Source organism: Sarcophilus harrisii, chromosome 1 (assembly GCF_902635505.1).
Source record: "Sarcophilus harrisii chromosome 1, mSarHar1.11, whole genome shotgun sequence".
Lineage (NCBI taxonomy): Eukaryota > Metazoa > Chordata > Mammalia > Dasyuromorphia > Dasyuridae > Sarcophilus > Sarcophilus harrisii.
In genome coordinates, this window is record NC_045426.1 from 664,971,922 (window position 1) to 664,989,644 (window position 17,723).

Here is a 17,723-nt window from a genome sequence, read left to right on the forward strand (position 1 = left end):
TGCTTAAGATTTTTCAGTGACTCTGTTGCCTGCATGAGAGAAGTAATCTCTATAGTCTGGAGTTCAAAGTCCATCATTATCTGTCCCCTTGGTTTCCAGCCATTTGTCATTTGCACTAAAATGATTTGGAATTTTTTTTTTTTTTTTGCATCCTGGAATGCCTCTTCCATCTCATGCTTCTGTGATCAGCTCATGCACCTACTCCTGAGCTTTCCAATTGTAAACCATCTTTGGCTCTCCCTGGGTCATAGCCATTCCAGTATCTTCTACCAGTAACATCCTCTCACATCATGACAGATTGAGAGAGAAACTCTTAGGACTACAAAAGAAGCTGCCACAGTAGGAGAAGATTGGTCTGCACCTCAGAGAGTTAAGGGAACAATTTAAAGAGGTTCCCAAGCAATATGGCAAGTCTGAAAATGATCTGAAGACCTTACAAGGTGTTGGGCAGTGCTTAAACAATTAATAGAAGAAAAATTCGTTATTAAAGCACCAAATGGACCAAGATATGTTGTAGGTTGTCAATATCGGCTCAACCGAAGCCAGGAACCAGAATTGCTCTGGCTGTGACTACTAACCACCATGAGACAGCTGTCAGGAGAGCCTGATGTACTGGCTTGCAACATCTCACGAGGCTTCTGGGAATATTTCTTACTCTGAGATCGGAGCTTGCTCTGAACAAATCAGAGAATTAAAAGGAATTGAGAGATAAGAGAATTATACCCGAGTTACTCCAGCATGTAGAAACAATACCTTCAAAAGATGATTTACTATATAGACTACTGGAAACGTGAAAAAATATTCTTAACAAGAGCTGTTGCTATCTAGCTGGATTGGGATTTTTTAGAGGTTGCATCTACTTCTATTTTAGACAAGTGGACTGGTGAAAATGTTTGATCAGAAAAATGTTCAGTTATATCAGGGATCATTAACTGTGCATTATTTTCATGAATGAAATTGATGCTATTGGGGCAGCTAGGTGGTGTGGTGGATAGAGCATCTGCCCTGAAGTCAGGAGGACCTGAGTTCAAATCTGGCCTCAGACACTTAATATTCCCTAGCTGTGTGACCCTGGGCAAGTCACTTAACCCCAATTGCCTCAGCAAAAAAAGAAAGAAAGAAAGAAAGAAATAGATGTTATTAGTGACTTGTTTTTCTGAGGGTACTTCAGCTGATAGAAATTCAAACAACTTTTAGTGGAGTTCCTGAATCAGATAGATGGATTTAATATTCTATATAGAATAAAAATGATTATGGCTACTTACAGACATGGCTACATACATACTCACCAGGTTTGATCCATTTGTTTGGGAAGATTAAATAAAAAATATATGTTGATTTGTTAAAGTGAGCAAGATTACACATAATAAAAATTCATTCAGGTCTTATCACAGAATCTGGTGAAATAGGTTATAAAGCAATTTTGAAGCTATTAGATGGCTCATATGGAGCAAAACTGAGACATGTTTGCCCTGAAGCAGGTACGTTTGCAATTTGATCACAATTTTGTAGCACAGGAAGAGTTCATGAAAGCTGTCAGAAAAATAGCTAATTCTAGGAAGTTGTAGTCTTAATTGGACCGGAAACCTGTCTAGGGTATGCTGCCTGAAAGATGATAAATAGTATGACACTAAAAAAAAATTGGGAAAAAAAATCTGGTAACACTGATTCGACAGTTCGACAAGCCTACTGTGTGCCTGTGCCTTCAACAAGCTGTAGCATGTTCAGTGACCTCCTTGTGTTAATCAGTCATTTCAGTCATATCTGATTCTCTGTGACCCCCTTTGGGGTTTTCTCAGGAAAGAGTGGCTGGCCATTCCCTTCTCTGGCTTCTTTTACAAATGGGGAAACTGAGGTAAGCTAAGGATCACACATCTATAAGTGACTGAGACCACATTTGAACTCAGGTGTCTCAGCCACACCTGGCTTGGCAGACAGGCTAAACCAAGTTGAAGGTAACCCACAGGTCTCAAACCTGGTGAGTTAGGATGTGTCTGCCTCAAGCAGGTGAAGACCTCCCCAACTGGAATAAGCAGGTGAGAAGACACTTTTCCACCAGGCCCTGTGGGCTAAAGCTGGCACAGCAAAACGCTTAGGGCTTGGTCGGCTAACAGACACAGGGGATCTCCCCTGCATCCTGGGCCATCAGCAGCCATCCTGCCTCTGGACTTCGGTGACCAAAGAGAGAGGGAGGCTGGGACTTGGGCAACTCTGCCTCCCTCAAGTCCAGACATCACCCTGAGTGTCATTGTTCCTCTTTGGAGAGGAAGGCTGTACTTGGCACCAAAGGCACGAAGGCAAGAATAAAAATAGAGCCTCCCTTTTACTGGAGGAAACCCAGATAACCTCCTGCCAGGCCCCCAGAATGTGTCAGAGCTGTAGATTTTACTCAGTGTAGGGTCTTTGCTCTACCAGTGCAGATAGAAATCCGTCCAGACCTCTTTTGTGGTTCTGGTCCATGTCTTCCTGTGAACCTCCATAGAAGATGGCCCAGCATATGGGAGATCTGACTTTGGTTGTTCTACTGTCTCATGAGTACTGAGGACTGTCCGTTGGTCATCTCTTACAGGACAAGCCCATCTCCTTTTCTGTTCTTCCTTTGAAGATATGTTTTTGTTTGCAGGTTACCATTAACAATATGTTGCAGCCTGCTTACTCCCACCAGATGCCTTTCCTTTATCATTGGGTCACCGCCAACTCTGATTCTTCTGAGATTGTGAGGTTCCATGTTCTACAGCCATTTAGCATTCCTGGAGGATTATGGGTGCTAAAGGGACTTTTCTCCATTTCATCTTTAGCACAGATTTCAGCACATAAGCTAGAGTAATTATCATGGCCACCCATTTGCTTATGCAGTGTGTGTGTGTGTATATGTGTGTGTGTATCTTGAATACTATAAGTTGAGAAGAAAAAGCATTGTAAAATGGTTTCTTTTCATTGAGTGTGCAATGAAACAAATTCCATCAGTTCCTTTGTAACTCTCCAAGAAGAACCTGTAAGCCATACTTTCACTTGCCAGAAATGTGAGCATCTTAGGATCCTTAGAAGTACTAAGTGTTTTCCTAAATGGGATCTTGGCTGATTGTCTATTCCATTATAGGCCAAGCTCTAGCTTCAATATTTTTCCAAGAGTTATATTCCAAGGGATATATATAAATATATATATATATGTGTATATATAGATATAAATGTATGTATGTATTTACATGTACAGTAAAATATTATCTCTGTGGGCTGCTTGTATAGTTATAGACCATAATTTTAATTTTTTGTATTTCTTGTATGGCTAGCAAAACCCATCTCATTTTAATGAAGCTAGATTTAATTAAGGGCTTGATATAATTAAATCTTTATCTTCTATGAATTCATTGATGGGAAATCTTTTTTTAAAAAATCCATGTTGGATATTTGACATGTGTTGGTCAACCTACCATCTGGGGGACAGGGTAGAAGGAAGGAGGGGAAGGGTTGGAGCAGGGGGTTTTGCAGTTGTCAATGCTGAGAAATTGCCCATGTATATATCTTGTGAATAAAAAGCTATAATAAAAAAAAATAAATGAATAGAACTGGCAAAAAAAATCCGTATTGGGGGGCAGCTAGGTGACACAGTGGGTAGATCTAGCATCAGCTCTGAAGTCAGGAGGACCTGATTTCAAATCTGGCCTCAGACACTTAATATTCCCTAGTTGTGTGATCCTGAGCAAGTCATTTAACCCCAATTGCCTCAGAAAAAAAAAATCTGTTTTGGCAACAAGATTATGATCAATTCTAATGGACTTGGCTCCTCTTAACAATGAGATGATTCAGGCCAGTTCCAGTGGTCTTATGATGGAGAAAGAGCCATCTGCACCCAGAGAGAGGACTTTGGGGATTGAAGGTGGATTACAATACATTATTTTTATTGTTGTTTGTTTGTATTTTGTTTTTTCTCATTTTTTCCCCTTTTGATCTGATATTTCTTGTGCAGTATATTATTTGTGGAAATATATATATATATATATATGTAGAAAAACTACACATCTTTAACCTATATTGGATTACTTGCCATTTAGGGAAGGGGGTGGGAAAAGGGGAGGGAAAAAATTTAGAATACAAGGTTTTGCAAGGGTGAATGTTGAAAATTATCTATGCATATGTTTTGAAAATCAAAAGCTTTAGTTAAAAAAGAAATAAAATGGAAAAAATCCATAAACAACAGACACAGATCAAAAAAAAAAAAAACGCCAAAAAAACCCTTGTGTTACAAGTAGAGTGGAAGTGGGGTACAGGGAGGAGGAGAAGAAGGAAAAACCGACAGGACCACAGTTTGTAAGTGAAAAAGGATGTAGGGGTTTAGAGGATTGTAAACTCGGTATGAATGAGCAACGGGATTCAGCAACCCAGAATGTTTTTGAGAACTTAGGCCGTGTTGAGAGTCACAGAACTTGAAAGAATGGAGGTGCTAATTGTGTTATCCCAGGCCTGAAATGTCCTGGGCAATCCCAGACGCCACGTTGTTTAAAGACCCTTGACAAGTTAATTGGAAGAGGATGAGCAGACTGGTGAGAGAGCATTAGCTAGGGGTGTGTGTGTGTGTGGGGGGGTAGATGCTCTTATGTAGAGCTCCCCAAACCATTTTTCCAGCTCTGTGCTCCTTGCTTCAGGGGCAGAGATACATCTCTATAGACTTTAGCCCAGATTTTGGCACAGAGACTAGAGTTGTCATCATGGCAACTTGTTTGGTTATGTATGCAGTGTGTGTGTGTGTGTGTGTGTGTGTGTGTGTGAAAGTATGAGACTGAGTGTGTGTATGTGTGAATGTGTATGAGAGTGTGTGAGTGTGTGTGTGTATAGGACACCTCGAATACTATAACTTATTGTGTAAAGTGGTTTCTTTTCATTGAGTATGCAGTGAAACAAAGTTCCCCAGCTCCTTTATACTCTCCTATGAGCCATACTTGCACTTGGCAGAAGGTTTCCTATAGAACAATAATATTCCATTACATTCATGTATCACAATTTGACTAGCCATATCACAATTAGTGGTCAGTTCTCTCCTTTCTTTCTAGTTCTTTGTAAAACTTATAAAAAATTTTTTAATAATACCATGCTTTATTTTGACAGCACCCTTTATATTGTTGTAATCATTGTGCCTATTACTTTCCTGATTCTCTTTACATCAGTTCATATAAGTCTTCCTATGCTTCTCTGTATTCATTTATTTTATTAAATTCATATATCACAATTTATGAAGCATTCCCAATTGATGGTCACCGGTGTACTTTGTTTCTAGCTCTTTGTGCTATAGTGTACTTTCTGTGATAGCCAAAGTCACTTTTTGTGACTTGGAAACAAGTCATATTCTCTTCATTTGGGTTCTGGCTGAGCAAAGTGGAAGTATAAATGTATCACAAGAAACAACAAATAGGAACAGAGAGAAGGGTGGGAAACCCTATAAGCTGATACAGAACAAACTACACAAACTATTCAGAAGTGGGTGATATCCGGAGGGGACATAGTGTGTCTACTGTCAGAGGTGGGTGACATATTGGCTTGGTTTGGTGGCACTGCTTTTCTCTTTTCTTTACTATAAAGAGGGGAGGGGAAGAGAGTATGTGTTTTAAAATAAAATTGATAGAATAAAAGATATTAATCCAGAAAATTTTAAATAGGAAAAAAATCTTACTATACATATTTTTTGACTTTAAGCTCCCTGAAGCATATGCTCCATGGTTGTATTTCTGAGTTAACTTGTATGTGCCACTCTTTTCTCATAATTTTAAATTGTTTTCCAGAATAGTTGGACAAATTCAAGTTCCTTATGAAGTATGTTAGTGTTTCCATCTTCCCTGAACTCCTGGGGCATTTACTGTGTCTATCTTCTGGCATCTTTGTTTATTTGCTTCATATGCAGTGAAACTAACTTAGAATTGTTTCATTTCCATTTGTTTTATTGGTGATTTGGAGTCATCTTTCCTGTGATTGTTAGTGGTTTGAAATTCTTTCCTTGAAAACGATTTATTTATATCTTTTGACTATTTGTTTCTTGGAATGTGGCGGCTAATGTTTTCAAATGGGGGAGGCTTTAAATAACCACTGCTTCCTCAAAACCTGAGACCCTCCCTTATTGGGTAATAGGAGTGCCCAGCCATCTCTAGAAGATCATGAGAGGTAGAGAAGAGGTCGGGGGCGTCTTCATGTTTGGGGAACAGATTTCTCAGTCAGGATCACCTTATGTCTGGGTTATGCTGGGGTTCCACCCCTTTGAAGGAAGGAGAAGAGCCTAGTTTGGGGTCTTGGTTTCTACTCATTCCACTGCACAATGCTCTAAATGTTCTGACCTTCAGATCTTTCATTCATTCAGCATGGGGCATCTATTGTTAATCATGCTAAGATCCTAGTCAGAAGAAACTTGAGGTCAAATCCTACTTGTGATAACTTAGAAGCTGTCAGAGGAAATCAGAAAGGCCTAAGTTCAAATGTAGCTTCAGATACTAGCCATGTGGCTGTGGGCAAATTATTTAATATCTGTTTGCCTCAGTTTCCTCAAGTATAAAATGGGGATAATTAGTATCTGCCTCCAGAGTAAATAAGATAATATTTGCAAAGTATCACTTGGAAAACTTAACTCACATGCTTGTTTCAAGATTCAAATGAAATATAGTATATGTAAAGTGCTTTGCAAAACTGAAAGTGATTTTATTATAATTCTCTTAACTAAAGTTGTCAAATGGAGGTGATGATATCTATGGTACCAGATTGCTCAGGAAGGCATTTGGCAAGACTTACTACATAGAGGTAAGTTATAATCTCAATTATTACATAAGGATAGAATCAAATTCCAGGAAGTAGGGAGTCAATCCCTTTACTGTACTCTTGTTTATCATATAGGTAACTCTTCTTGAAAACCTGACTTTTGCAGCAAAGCACAGGCCCTGACAACTTCTGCCCAGCTGAGAATGGACCCATTCTGTGGGTCTTTCTGTGTGTCTGCCATGGAGCCTGTCCATGTTAGGAAAGGTCCCTCATTAGTGTGGCTGCTAGAGGATGGCTTATCTTGGCGGACTCCTGTGCTGATTTTGATCTGCACCCTTGGAGGAGGTACCTGCCTTTGCTGGATCCCGATCCTCATATCATTAAAGTGTTGAGTCCACCATCGCAGAACAAAGACCCAGGACCACCCCCAGAATGATGGTGTTGGTCTCTCTAGGGTCTTTGCCGCCTCACAAAGGATTGCCCTTAGCAAGTGCAAGACCCAAGAGCATGGTCAAGGCAGGACTTCACTTGAGTCAGGATCAAGAACCAAATTGAAGGCAGAGAGTGGCTGAGGAGATGAACTGTTCCTGCTCCAGGTATGGAAAACCATACCTAGCATAATTTTGCTCCAGCCACTCTTATCTGAGAATAGTTGGCATTTACATAGTGCTTTAAGGTCACAAGTTGCTTTAAGGAAAGGAGTCTGACCGTTAGAATCAAAGATGTATATTTACCTACCGCTCAGGTGGCCAGATGGTAGATGAATACCATGTTAACTGCTGGTGCCCTTTAAGAAATCAATGGATCTTAGAGTAGGAGGTCTTCTAGTCTATCTTGTACCTGAATCCCAAGGCTCTCAAAGATCCTCACTTCCTAGTTCTTCAATTTATTTATACTACAATTTATTTATCTCCAATGACCTATTTCTTTCATCTTGCCTCAGCTAAACACAGAGATGGTTATCCCCTTGATTGTCATCCACAAGCATTCCATTTTCATGTCCATGAACTCTGAAATTCCTTTATCTGGCCATAATATTCTATCATTCCAGTTCCCCCTTTCCTTTACAACCCTTAACACTGTCTTCCTCCCCACTGTGACCCCCTCTCTTTTCCTAGTTCTTTCTTGTAACCGGCTGGACTCTCTTTCCTTCTGCTCAACAGTATCACTCTCATCTACTCTTAAACCTCTCCTGCTCTCAAGGTCCCTTTAGTCCACTGCAGTCATGCTCTGCCTTGGTTTATGCTTGCTATTTCCTGCCCTCCTTCCTATTCCCATGCTGCTAAATGAAGCTGGAAGAAATCATAAAATGCTGCTGACTGAATCCACCACAAATTTATGTCATATAATCTAACTGGACCGTCATTGAAATGAGGCAGTATCACATGTCCTAATGGATTCCCCTCACAACACCTTTTCCAAACCTTTTCATCCCTCCTCAAACCTCCTGTGGCTTTCCTTCCCTCTGCCTTCTTAGCTGAGAACCTTGCCTTATATCTCACTGCAAAAACTGAGACCATTTTCATCCTTTCTTATCTCACACCTTTTGGATGCCTTTTCTTTCCATCTCCTTCTTCATCCCTGCCTTCAGCATGCACGCATGATCCTCCTCCATCCCTTCTCCTCTAGATTTCCCTTTCTTAGCCCCACTCTCAATAACCTTCACTCTCTCTGTGTCCACTGGCTGTTTTCCTGCTGCCTGCAAACTCCCCTCTTTCTCCCCCCATCCTTGGTCCTCCCATCCTTCCTTACTATGGTCCTTGTATCCCTTCCCTTTCATGGCTAACAACCTTGAGGGGGCCATCTTTCCTCTCCTGTTCTTGTTAACTGTCTTCAGCCTTAGCATCCAATTGAAACTGTTTTCTCCAAAATCACCAGTAATTTCTTAATTGCCTCATTGTTGACTGATATTTCATTGAATAATATGTCTGCTGTCAAGTGATTCAACTGAGTATTTCAAGTCAAAGGATGATCAGAAGTCCAGTCCAGCCTGGGCATCCTCCGTGGTGGATGTCTAGATATCTTCCAGGCCTAGTATTCTATGTTCTCTTTTCCAAGGTCTCTCCTGACACTGAAATTCTCTGAACAATGTTCTAAGGTTATTCTAGCCCTAATAATCTGTGACTATGTAACTATGTTTCCATTTAAAGGGATGACAAGGATAGTGAGAAATCCACTATTTCTCTATTTCCTGGACTGAGAGAAAGGGCAAGAGTAGCATTACAAGAGGATCTTATGCAGTCATTTTTGTATTGTGCAATTTGAATTTTCCTAATGGGGAGTTTCCATTATATTTTCTAGGTTCCTATTTAGTTATTTTCTAGTAATATAATTACATTATTTTGGAGACTAGGGAAATAATCAGTTGCTTAAAATAGGCTTTAATGCTGTGATTTAACAAACAGATATTTGTGTCAGGAAAACCATACCTAGCATAATTTTGCTCCAGCCACTCTTATCTGAGAATAGTTGGCATTTACTTAGTGCTTTAAGGTCACAAGTTGCTTTAGGGATAGTATCTCCTTTGCTAACACCATGAGGATTCCTTTATAACCAGATTCTGCTTTTGTGGGAGGAAACTTCCTGATGTTGCCATTTGGCTATTACTGAGATGTAAATGAAGTGCCCAGTGACAGAGGGCTAGTACTTGAGGTCGGTGTGTTCATTCCCCTTGGCACACTTCCTGAAGCTCGCTTTGCGTGCCCTGCACTTGGTACACTTTCCTCTGCTACGGGGGCCATATCTACTATTGATGTTTCATAAATTTGAACAGGGGCTGGGCTTCCCTAAGCTTTGTCTCTCCCCTAATGTCCAGCACAGGGCTCTGTACAAAGCTGTATGTCAGTAGCTCAATATAGACCCTGTGGGAATTGCAGCCTGGGAGCCGTTCCTGTAGGGATCTCAGCCTTGCTATTAAACACCCCCAAAAGAAGGGTTTTGTGGGCCTGTCAGATAGGTCAGATGCTTTTATAAGTGGAAATAGCATTAGAGATGAGGTCTCACCATCTGTTTTGTGAGTGTTCCTCAAGGGGCCATCAGACTGTTCCATCTGGTTTGTAGGAGACCTTCTCTATGTATTATCTCCCCTAGGGAATATCAGTTCCTGGAAGGTGGGGATTGTTTGACATTCCCATCTGTGTCCCTAGTGTGACGTACCTAATTAATACTTAATCAATGCCTTAGTTTTTCATTCAGTATATTTGTTGAATTTTTGATATTCATTGACAATGTAGTGTGATAGAAAATGCAATGCATGAGGAATTGGGAGACTAGTCAGTCTGTTAATAGACATTTATTAAGCACCTACTGTGTGCTAGTAGGCACAGCACTAAACACTAGGGATACAAACACAAAGAAGCATTCCTTACTCACAAGGAGCTTACCTTGTACTAGGGGAGATAAGGACAGCTATAAATAATTACAAAACACAATCAACTCAAAGTAAACACAGGTTAGTTTGTTAAGGCAGTTAGGTGGCCCAGAAGAGAGAAGGCTGGACTTAAATTCTGCCTTAGATTTTACCAGCTTTTCTAGTTATGCGACTTTGGGCAATCATAATGTTAATAATACCTACTTCCCAGTGTTGTTGTGAGAATCAAATAAGATAAAAATTTGTCAAGTACTTTGTAAAACCTTAAAATGTCAAATAAATGCTGGCTACTATGATTATGGCTTGGAAGGAAAGAAAGACATCAAGATGAAGAAAAACTTTGTGATTCTTGGGCTGCATCTTAAAGAGATTCTATAAGATGAGGTGAGAGGGTATTCCAGGCATAGTAGACAGACAGAGGCCTGGAGATGGGAGAGGGAATGTCATGTATAAGGAACATAAAAGGTCACTTTGGCCAAAGTAAGAGTGTGGGAAGATTGTGAAGGGTTAGGGCTCTTGTTTTATCCTAGAAGCAACAGGAAGCCATGCAATTAAGGGAATCGAGGAGTGACGCCCTTTGGGCAGCAGTGTGGAGGGGGGACTGGAGGGGATAGAGATTTGAAGTTAGGAGACAGGAAGTTGTTGCAATAATCCAGGTAGGAGGTGATGAGGTCTGCACTCAGATATTGGTTGGAGGTTTGAAGAGGAAGGTGGTGAGGTTGTCAAGGGAATGGCAAGATTTAGCAATTGGCTGGGCACGGGGCCAGAGGGTGAATGAAGAAAATGCTGAGGTCATGCACCCGGGCGACGGGAAGGATGGTGGTATCTTAGACAAAAATGCTCTTCAGACTTGTCTAATTCTTCATGACCCCTTTGGGGTTTTCTGGGAGAGATACTGGAGGGCATTGCATTTTCCTTCTTCAATACAGATGAGGAAACTGAGGCAAACAGGGTGAAGCGACTTGCCCAGGGACACCCAGTAAGTATCTGAGGCCTGATTTGAACTCGGGAAATTGAGTCTTCCTGATTCCAGGTCCAGAGCTCTAGTCACCCTACCACCTAGCTGCCTTTGATAAAAATGGGACTTCTTAAAAGGGGGTAAGGAGTTAATAACTGTCATAAAGTAATAAGTTTTCTTTTGGCCATGCTGAGTTTGAGGGGCCTGTAGAACATTCAGTGAAATGTCCAATAAATAATTGATCATATCTAATCTAATCTCAGAGTAGAGAGTGTATAGATCTGGGAGTCAAAAGCATGCAGAGAAATATCAATTAGAACCTTGGGACCTGATGAAGTAAATGAGAGGGGAAAGAAAGAAGAGAAAAGAGTCCATGACACAATGTCCAGAAGTATTCAATTAGGGACTCTGATATGGATGAGACTGAGAAGGAGCAGCAGAAAACCAGGAGAGAGGAGGGTCAGAGCAACTTAGAAAGGAGAGGGTGGTCAGTGCTGCCAAATGAGCAGAGGGTCTGGAAGGAAGAGGATTGAGAAAAGACCATCAATTTGGTAACTGAGAAATCCCTGGCAATCTCAGAGAGGGCAGTTTCAGCTGAGGAACAAAGTCAGATGGCAGAGGGTTGAGGAATAAATTATAGGAGAGGGAAGTCAAGATTACAGTGAGTGTAGTTGAGGGTTTGACTGAGAAAGGGAGGTATAGAACAATACCTTGAGAGGATGGTAGGGTGTAGGGAAAGGTTTTTTTAAGGATGAGAGAGACTTGAACAAACTCAAAGCCTTGGAAAGCGACTATAGACAAAGAAAAGAAAGCTCAGAGAGAGGGAATGGATGATTAAGGTGACAGTCTGCTGGTAATGGGAGGGGATGAGCTCAAATGCACTTGTAGTAGTTTGGTCTTGGCAGGAGAGGGAAGGACCCATTCAGAGAGAAAGAAGTAGAGAATGGGACCTGATGGAAAGGGGTTTTGAGATGAAAATGAGAGAAGGAGCCTCCATTTTCTCGGTAAAGTCACATATTTGAATCCCAACCCTGACAATATTTGGCTATCCTTTGTCCTTTCTGGACCTTATTTTCTGATTCTATGAAGCAGCACAGTTCTTGGCACATAGTAGGCACTTAGCAAATGATTATTAATTGATTGATTGATTAAATGATCTCTGAGGTTGTTTTTTTTATTCAGTTCTCCCATTATAGGAATCTGTACATTTCCTTGTGAGCATTGGAGATTTTTGTTGCCTTTAAAAATTCCCAAACTACATAATGGATCCTTTGTAGATAAATCTCTATTAGCTTTATTTTCTATTTCTCTTTTCTCATTTAGACCTGTGTCATCAACAAATAAGTCACTTTTACCCCGAGTAAACATTTTAATTTAATGTTGTATTTTAATGAACTTGTTTCAGATGTTTTGTACCTGTTCCCTTTAAGGGTCACACATTTGTATCTAGTGATGCTTCTAGGCCTTTAAAGGCTTACTCAATAAGCATCAGAGACACTTCACAATGTAGTCCAAACCAAAAGAATATCGAGAGTTCAATATTGAGGCCAGAATCACAGTATTTTAGAGGTAGGAGGGACCACAGAGGCCATCTAGTCTAATCCATCCCCCTAAAAAAGAAGCCCTGTTAATGGTCTTTTGAATTAAACTGTTCCTTTTTCTTTTTTTTTTCTCCTTCTTTAAGGAGTCCTGAGGAAAAATCAATAAAAAGGAAGAAAAGACAAGTTATTCACCAGACTTGCATCAGCCTTAAAATATCTCCCAGAGATCTTTGTAAGTTTTCCCCAGGTAAGGAGTTAATTATTGGAGCCCCTGAAACGAGCGGCATGATCACAGCTTGATCCAGATGGAGAATGATAGGTGTTCAGGGCATCAAAAGTCTCAGCGTCTTACTCAAGGATTAAGGAACCTTGGCACATAGACCATAGACTTCCAGGAGAGAAGGACCTTTGAGATCATTGGACAATGAAGGGGCTGCGCCATATAGAGGAAACCCTTCTTCCTTCCCCTTCCACAGAGATGTTTTAACTTGGCATCAGAGAGGCGCCCTTGATCTCTGAGCTGTTTTGCCCAAGACTTAGTGTAAGATAGTGAGTCAGATACCTGAGGGTGAGGTTATTGAGTGACGGGGAAGCTCACAGTTCACACTCACTTTTGCGATTCTTTAATTTCACTTAAAATGTTATCAAAACCGGATGCCAGCTGTCTGTGCCAGGAGGCTTGGGCAAAATCATCTGCAAAGAACATGTTTAGAGTCATTCCTATATGTTCATTTCTCAGAACAGCTTATTAAAATGTAAAGTTATTTTCCCCCAACAGATCAAGGCTGTGATAATGTCATTAATGAGCACTTTTTCCCATAAACAAAATGAACAAACCTCCCAGGTAGAGGAGACGGTTTAGCTTAGGATGCATGGTTCAGAATGAAGGGTAGGTCTGGTGTTTGTGGATGGGCTGCCTCGGCACTGCTAGCTGGCATCAATAGAGTGCTTTAAGGTTTGCAAAGCAAAAAGTGCTCATTAATGACATTATCACAGCCTTTACTTCTTCATCTGTAAAATGGTGATAATAAAATATGCAATAATTATATGTCACATAGTTATTATAAAGATTGTATGTGATATTGCCCCTTTTTGAATTTTAAAGAACTGTGCAAATATTTCATTTTTGTGTGTGTGTGTGTGTGTGTGTGTGTGTGTGTGTGTATGTGTGTTTGTGGGCATGTGTCTCGGTATTCCCGTTTTGTAACTTTTGACTATTTGCAGCAAAATAGTTTGTAGGTTTCAGTGTAGCTTCCCTTGGCTCCTCTCACTAAGTGACCCCTGCCCCTGGTTAGCCGAGATGCCCATGATTCTTCAAGGAGGCCCAGACACTGCCATGACTCAAGGCTCTGAAGTTTTTGGATGTTATGTTGATAAATTAGAATGTGACATACAGAAACACGTTGTACTTAAAGAGTGTTTTATTTTCTCTTGAAGAGAGAACATGCTGTTTGGTAAATTAGTATTTTCTGGGAAAAACACATTCAACTGTAACTACCAGAAATCCCAGAAAAAGACAATGTTACTAGTCCGTTTTGTTTAGAGTTGCCGTTTCCTAAATGGTTGCAAATAAAAGTGAGCTTTAACCCCTTCCTCTGGGGAAATGTCCACAGAAATGCAGAACCTCAGACCTTTAAAATCATCTAGTCCAAGCTGTTCATTTCCTAGATGGGAAATCTGAGGCCCAGAGAATTGGTTTCTTCGAGAAGCCTTGAAGGGCACTTAGAGATCCTCCCTTCACAAATGGAGATCCCGAGGCTCTGGCCAGTTACTATTTGCCTAAGGTCACATCAGGAATCAGTCATTAATGGAAGGTATTTTTAAGATGCTTTGAAATGAGAACTCTGTGCACTTTGACACACGGATCAGCAGGTTTGTCTAGTTCCTCCGTGGCTTCTGAGAGGGTCACAGTGTGCTCCCTGGTTCCCTTCTTTTTTTTAACAGTGAGAGCTTTAGTGAATCATCTCCCACATACGTGGCCCTCTCACTTCAACAGATAGTCTTAGAGTCAGCCAGATTATCAGAAAGTGCTCTGACATTGCACTGGTCTCCTAAACACCTAAAAACATGGAGACAACATGTGAGACAGAGAGAAGTCCCTGGAGGATCCAGACTCTCATTGTCTATGGTTCACCAGACTCCCATCCCCGATTGTTGATGCCTTTAAATCCCACCATAGAATGACTTTCCTGCATCAATAAGCCACAAATAATTCATCACTGTTCTGTATTAAACTGTTTGGAGTCATACCCTTTCTTGAGAGCAAATCTTGATAGTGGGAATGGGGTTGAGAGTGGAGCTTTAAGGACTCTCCACCAGGGAGGGAGCAGTGTAGGAAGAGGAGGCCAAAGAATGGGACAAGACATTGTCCATAGACGATGACAGACAGTTGTTTGGAGCTCCTGCTGGCTCTGCCAGTTCAGTCTGGCCTTCTGCCTCCTATATAACTAGTGTGTGTGACTGGGGAGACGAGAGGTAGGAGCAAGACTCCCTCCTGACAGAATCACAAGGCTGTGAGCCCAAGAAGGAACCTTAGCTTACTGTCTGCTCCGGACTTGCTCACTCACCATAGTCCAAGGCTTCTCCCTGATCCACTTGCTCAGGACGTGCATTTATTCTGTCATGTTGTAAATGCTTCCTACGTAGCAATCACTGTGTTCCACCATGAGAGGGGGAGCAAGGATGGGGTGAGTCTGTGAAGACAGTTGCATTTATCTGTGAGCATGTTTTCTCCTCACGGAGTTTGTCATCCGGAATGGAGGAGAAAACATCTCATAGATAAAGGCAATGTAGCTAAGAATCTGTTAATCCTGTAAGGGGACTCTGAGTGCTTTGGAATCACATGAGGGGGAGATCTGGGAAGGCACTGAGGAAGGGGGAGAGCATCGTGGGGCAGGCAGAGCTGTAGCCAGGATGCTGAGGGGGAAGCCCAGATGAGGCTCCTTCTGCCTCTGGCTACATGCTCTGCTTCCTAGCTCAGCTCTCCTGCTGCATGTGGGAGAGCAGTCCCTGACAAGTGTGTTTGCAGGGTGTGGTGCGGCAAGCTCCTGCACCTCAGGATTCTCCTCACCTGCCAACAGTCTGGTGTCCAGGGTACCTGGAATTTTGATTCTGTGTGTCTATCTTCAAACATCATCAGCTAGTGGCCCCCACTGTGCCATCCCAGGCTTCCAGGAGGATTGTACCGGCCCAGTGGGATCTCTTTTCCCAGCTGTTAGGGACACAGCAGCTTCTCTGAGAGGAAAGCTTTAGATCCAGGAGGGAAGGAATGAGAGCGTAGCACTTAATTTTGGAATCAGTGAACAGATATTAACCAAGCGCCATTATCCCCTGTGTTCTTGCGGAAAGGGAAGCAATAGTAATCAAAATGTGGCCTCTGGCCCCTGGGAGCAGAGGCCATGTCCATGAGAAGATGAGTGGTACAGAGCGGAGGGGCCCAGATCTCACAGCACAAAGAGATCTCTTCCACGTCGGCCATAGGTCCAGCAGAGAGACCCTGGCTTGAGAGTCCAAGGAGTCGGGGTGGAGTTCTGCATAGTCTTGGGGAGACCCTGTTGCTCTCTGGGTCCCAGTTTCCTCATCTGTAAATGAGGAGATTGAACGAGATGATCTCCAAGGGCCTTGCAGCTATGAGTCCTTCTGTGTGATAGCTGTAACAGAGGAGAAAACAAGAGAAGGGGTAGGATGGAAGATCATGAGCGAGGTATGAGCCTCAGCTCATGGTTAGTGGTAGCTGCAGCCAGTTTCTGAACCTTTGAAACACAATCCTTTGAGTTACTTCCATTTAATTCATCATACATGGATTAAACCCCTACTATGTGCAGGTGCCCTTTCATTTCCCTTCTGATCCCACTATAATCCTTGGGTGGTCACAGTCTCTCCCAGACTGAGAATTATCAAAGAGCGAGCTCTCTCGAAGTAGCCATCAGCCCTAATACTGAGACCAAGATGAGGTTTGAGCTAGTCTGCCAAACTCAGGACCTTTGGATAAAAGCAAGATGATGGACTGGGGGAGCCCATTTTTAAAATTCAGGGAGAGCAGGGAAGTCACAGGGTTTAACTTAGTTCAACAGATATTTACTTAGCATCCACTACCTGCGAGGCACTATGCCAGCTGTAGGGAATAGAAAGACCTATAAGGATTGAGTCATCTACCCTCAGGGAGCTTCCTTGTCACTGGGGGACAAAGTAAGTACCTGATGAAGTAAATACAAAGTAATACCAGGTTTCTAGAGGGAGAGGGCTTTAATAACTAGGAGAATGTTGAAAAGCCTCAGGTAGAAGTTAGCGCCTGAGCTGGGCTTTGAAGGATTGTGCAAGGTGGAGTGAGCAGGGAGTGTCCCAGTAATTGAGATATCTTGAAACAGTGACTTGCTGATTGAGCTGTGTGACCTTCTAGTTTACCATGCATTCTGCAGATTCAAATTTTAAAATAGCAGAAATCAGTATTCTCTGGAAATTAAGGAAATGCTCATCTATTGGGGAAGGGCTAAAAAAGTTGTGGTATATGAATGTAATGGAATACTATTGTGCGACAAAAAATGATTAACAGGCAGATTTCAGAAAAACTTGAAAAGACTTGTATGAACTGATGCTGAGTGAAGTGAACAGAACCAAGAGAACATTGTACACAATGTGTGATGATCGATATTGTTGATAGTGTTGATCAAACATGATAGACTTAGCTCTTCTCAGCAATACAGTGATCCAAGACAAATCCAAAGGACTCATGGTGGAAATGTTTCACATCCAGAGAAAGAACTATGAAGTCTGAATGCAGATAGAAGCACACAATTTTCAGTTCTTTTGTGGGTTTTTTTTTTTTTTTTTGTGGCTTTTCCCTTTTGTTCAGTTTCTTCTTTCACAACATGATTAATGTGGAAATATATTTACATGATTACACATGTATAACCTATATCAAATTGCTTGCTGTTTTGGGGAGGGAGCAGGGGAAAGAAGGAGAAAAAAATTTGAAACCCAAAATCTTTTTTAATTGTTATTTTTTAAATTATAGCTTTTTATTTACAAAATATATACATGGGTAATTTTTCAACATTGACCCTTGCAAAACCTTTTGTTCCAAATTTTCCCCTCCTTCCCTCCACTTCCTCCCCTAGGT

The 17,723-nt window shown here is 41.5% G+C and overlaps 1 protein-coding gene and 1 pseudogene across 2 annotated transcripts in view; both read left to right on the forward strand.

Moving 5' to 3' along the window:
• Positions 1–17,723, forward strand: part of JSRP1 (junctional sarcoplasmic reticulum protein 1) — an 85,013-nt gene that overhangs the window by 12,087 nt on the left and 55,203 nt on the right. The window contains exon 2 of one of the 2 annotated variants that reach the window (XM_031948101.1): positions 12,748–12,836. The gene's annotated coding sequence lies outside the window, so the exon portion shown is untranslated. Of the gene's footprint in view, positions 1–12,747; positions 12,852–17,723 lie in introns of both variants that reach the window. The other variant, XM_031948097.1, reaches the window with a different exon arrangement.
• Positions 224–1,884, forward strand: LOC100922789 (annotated as a pseudogene).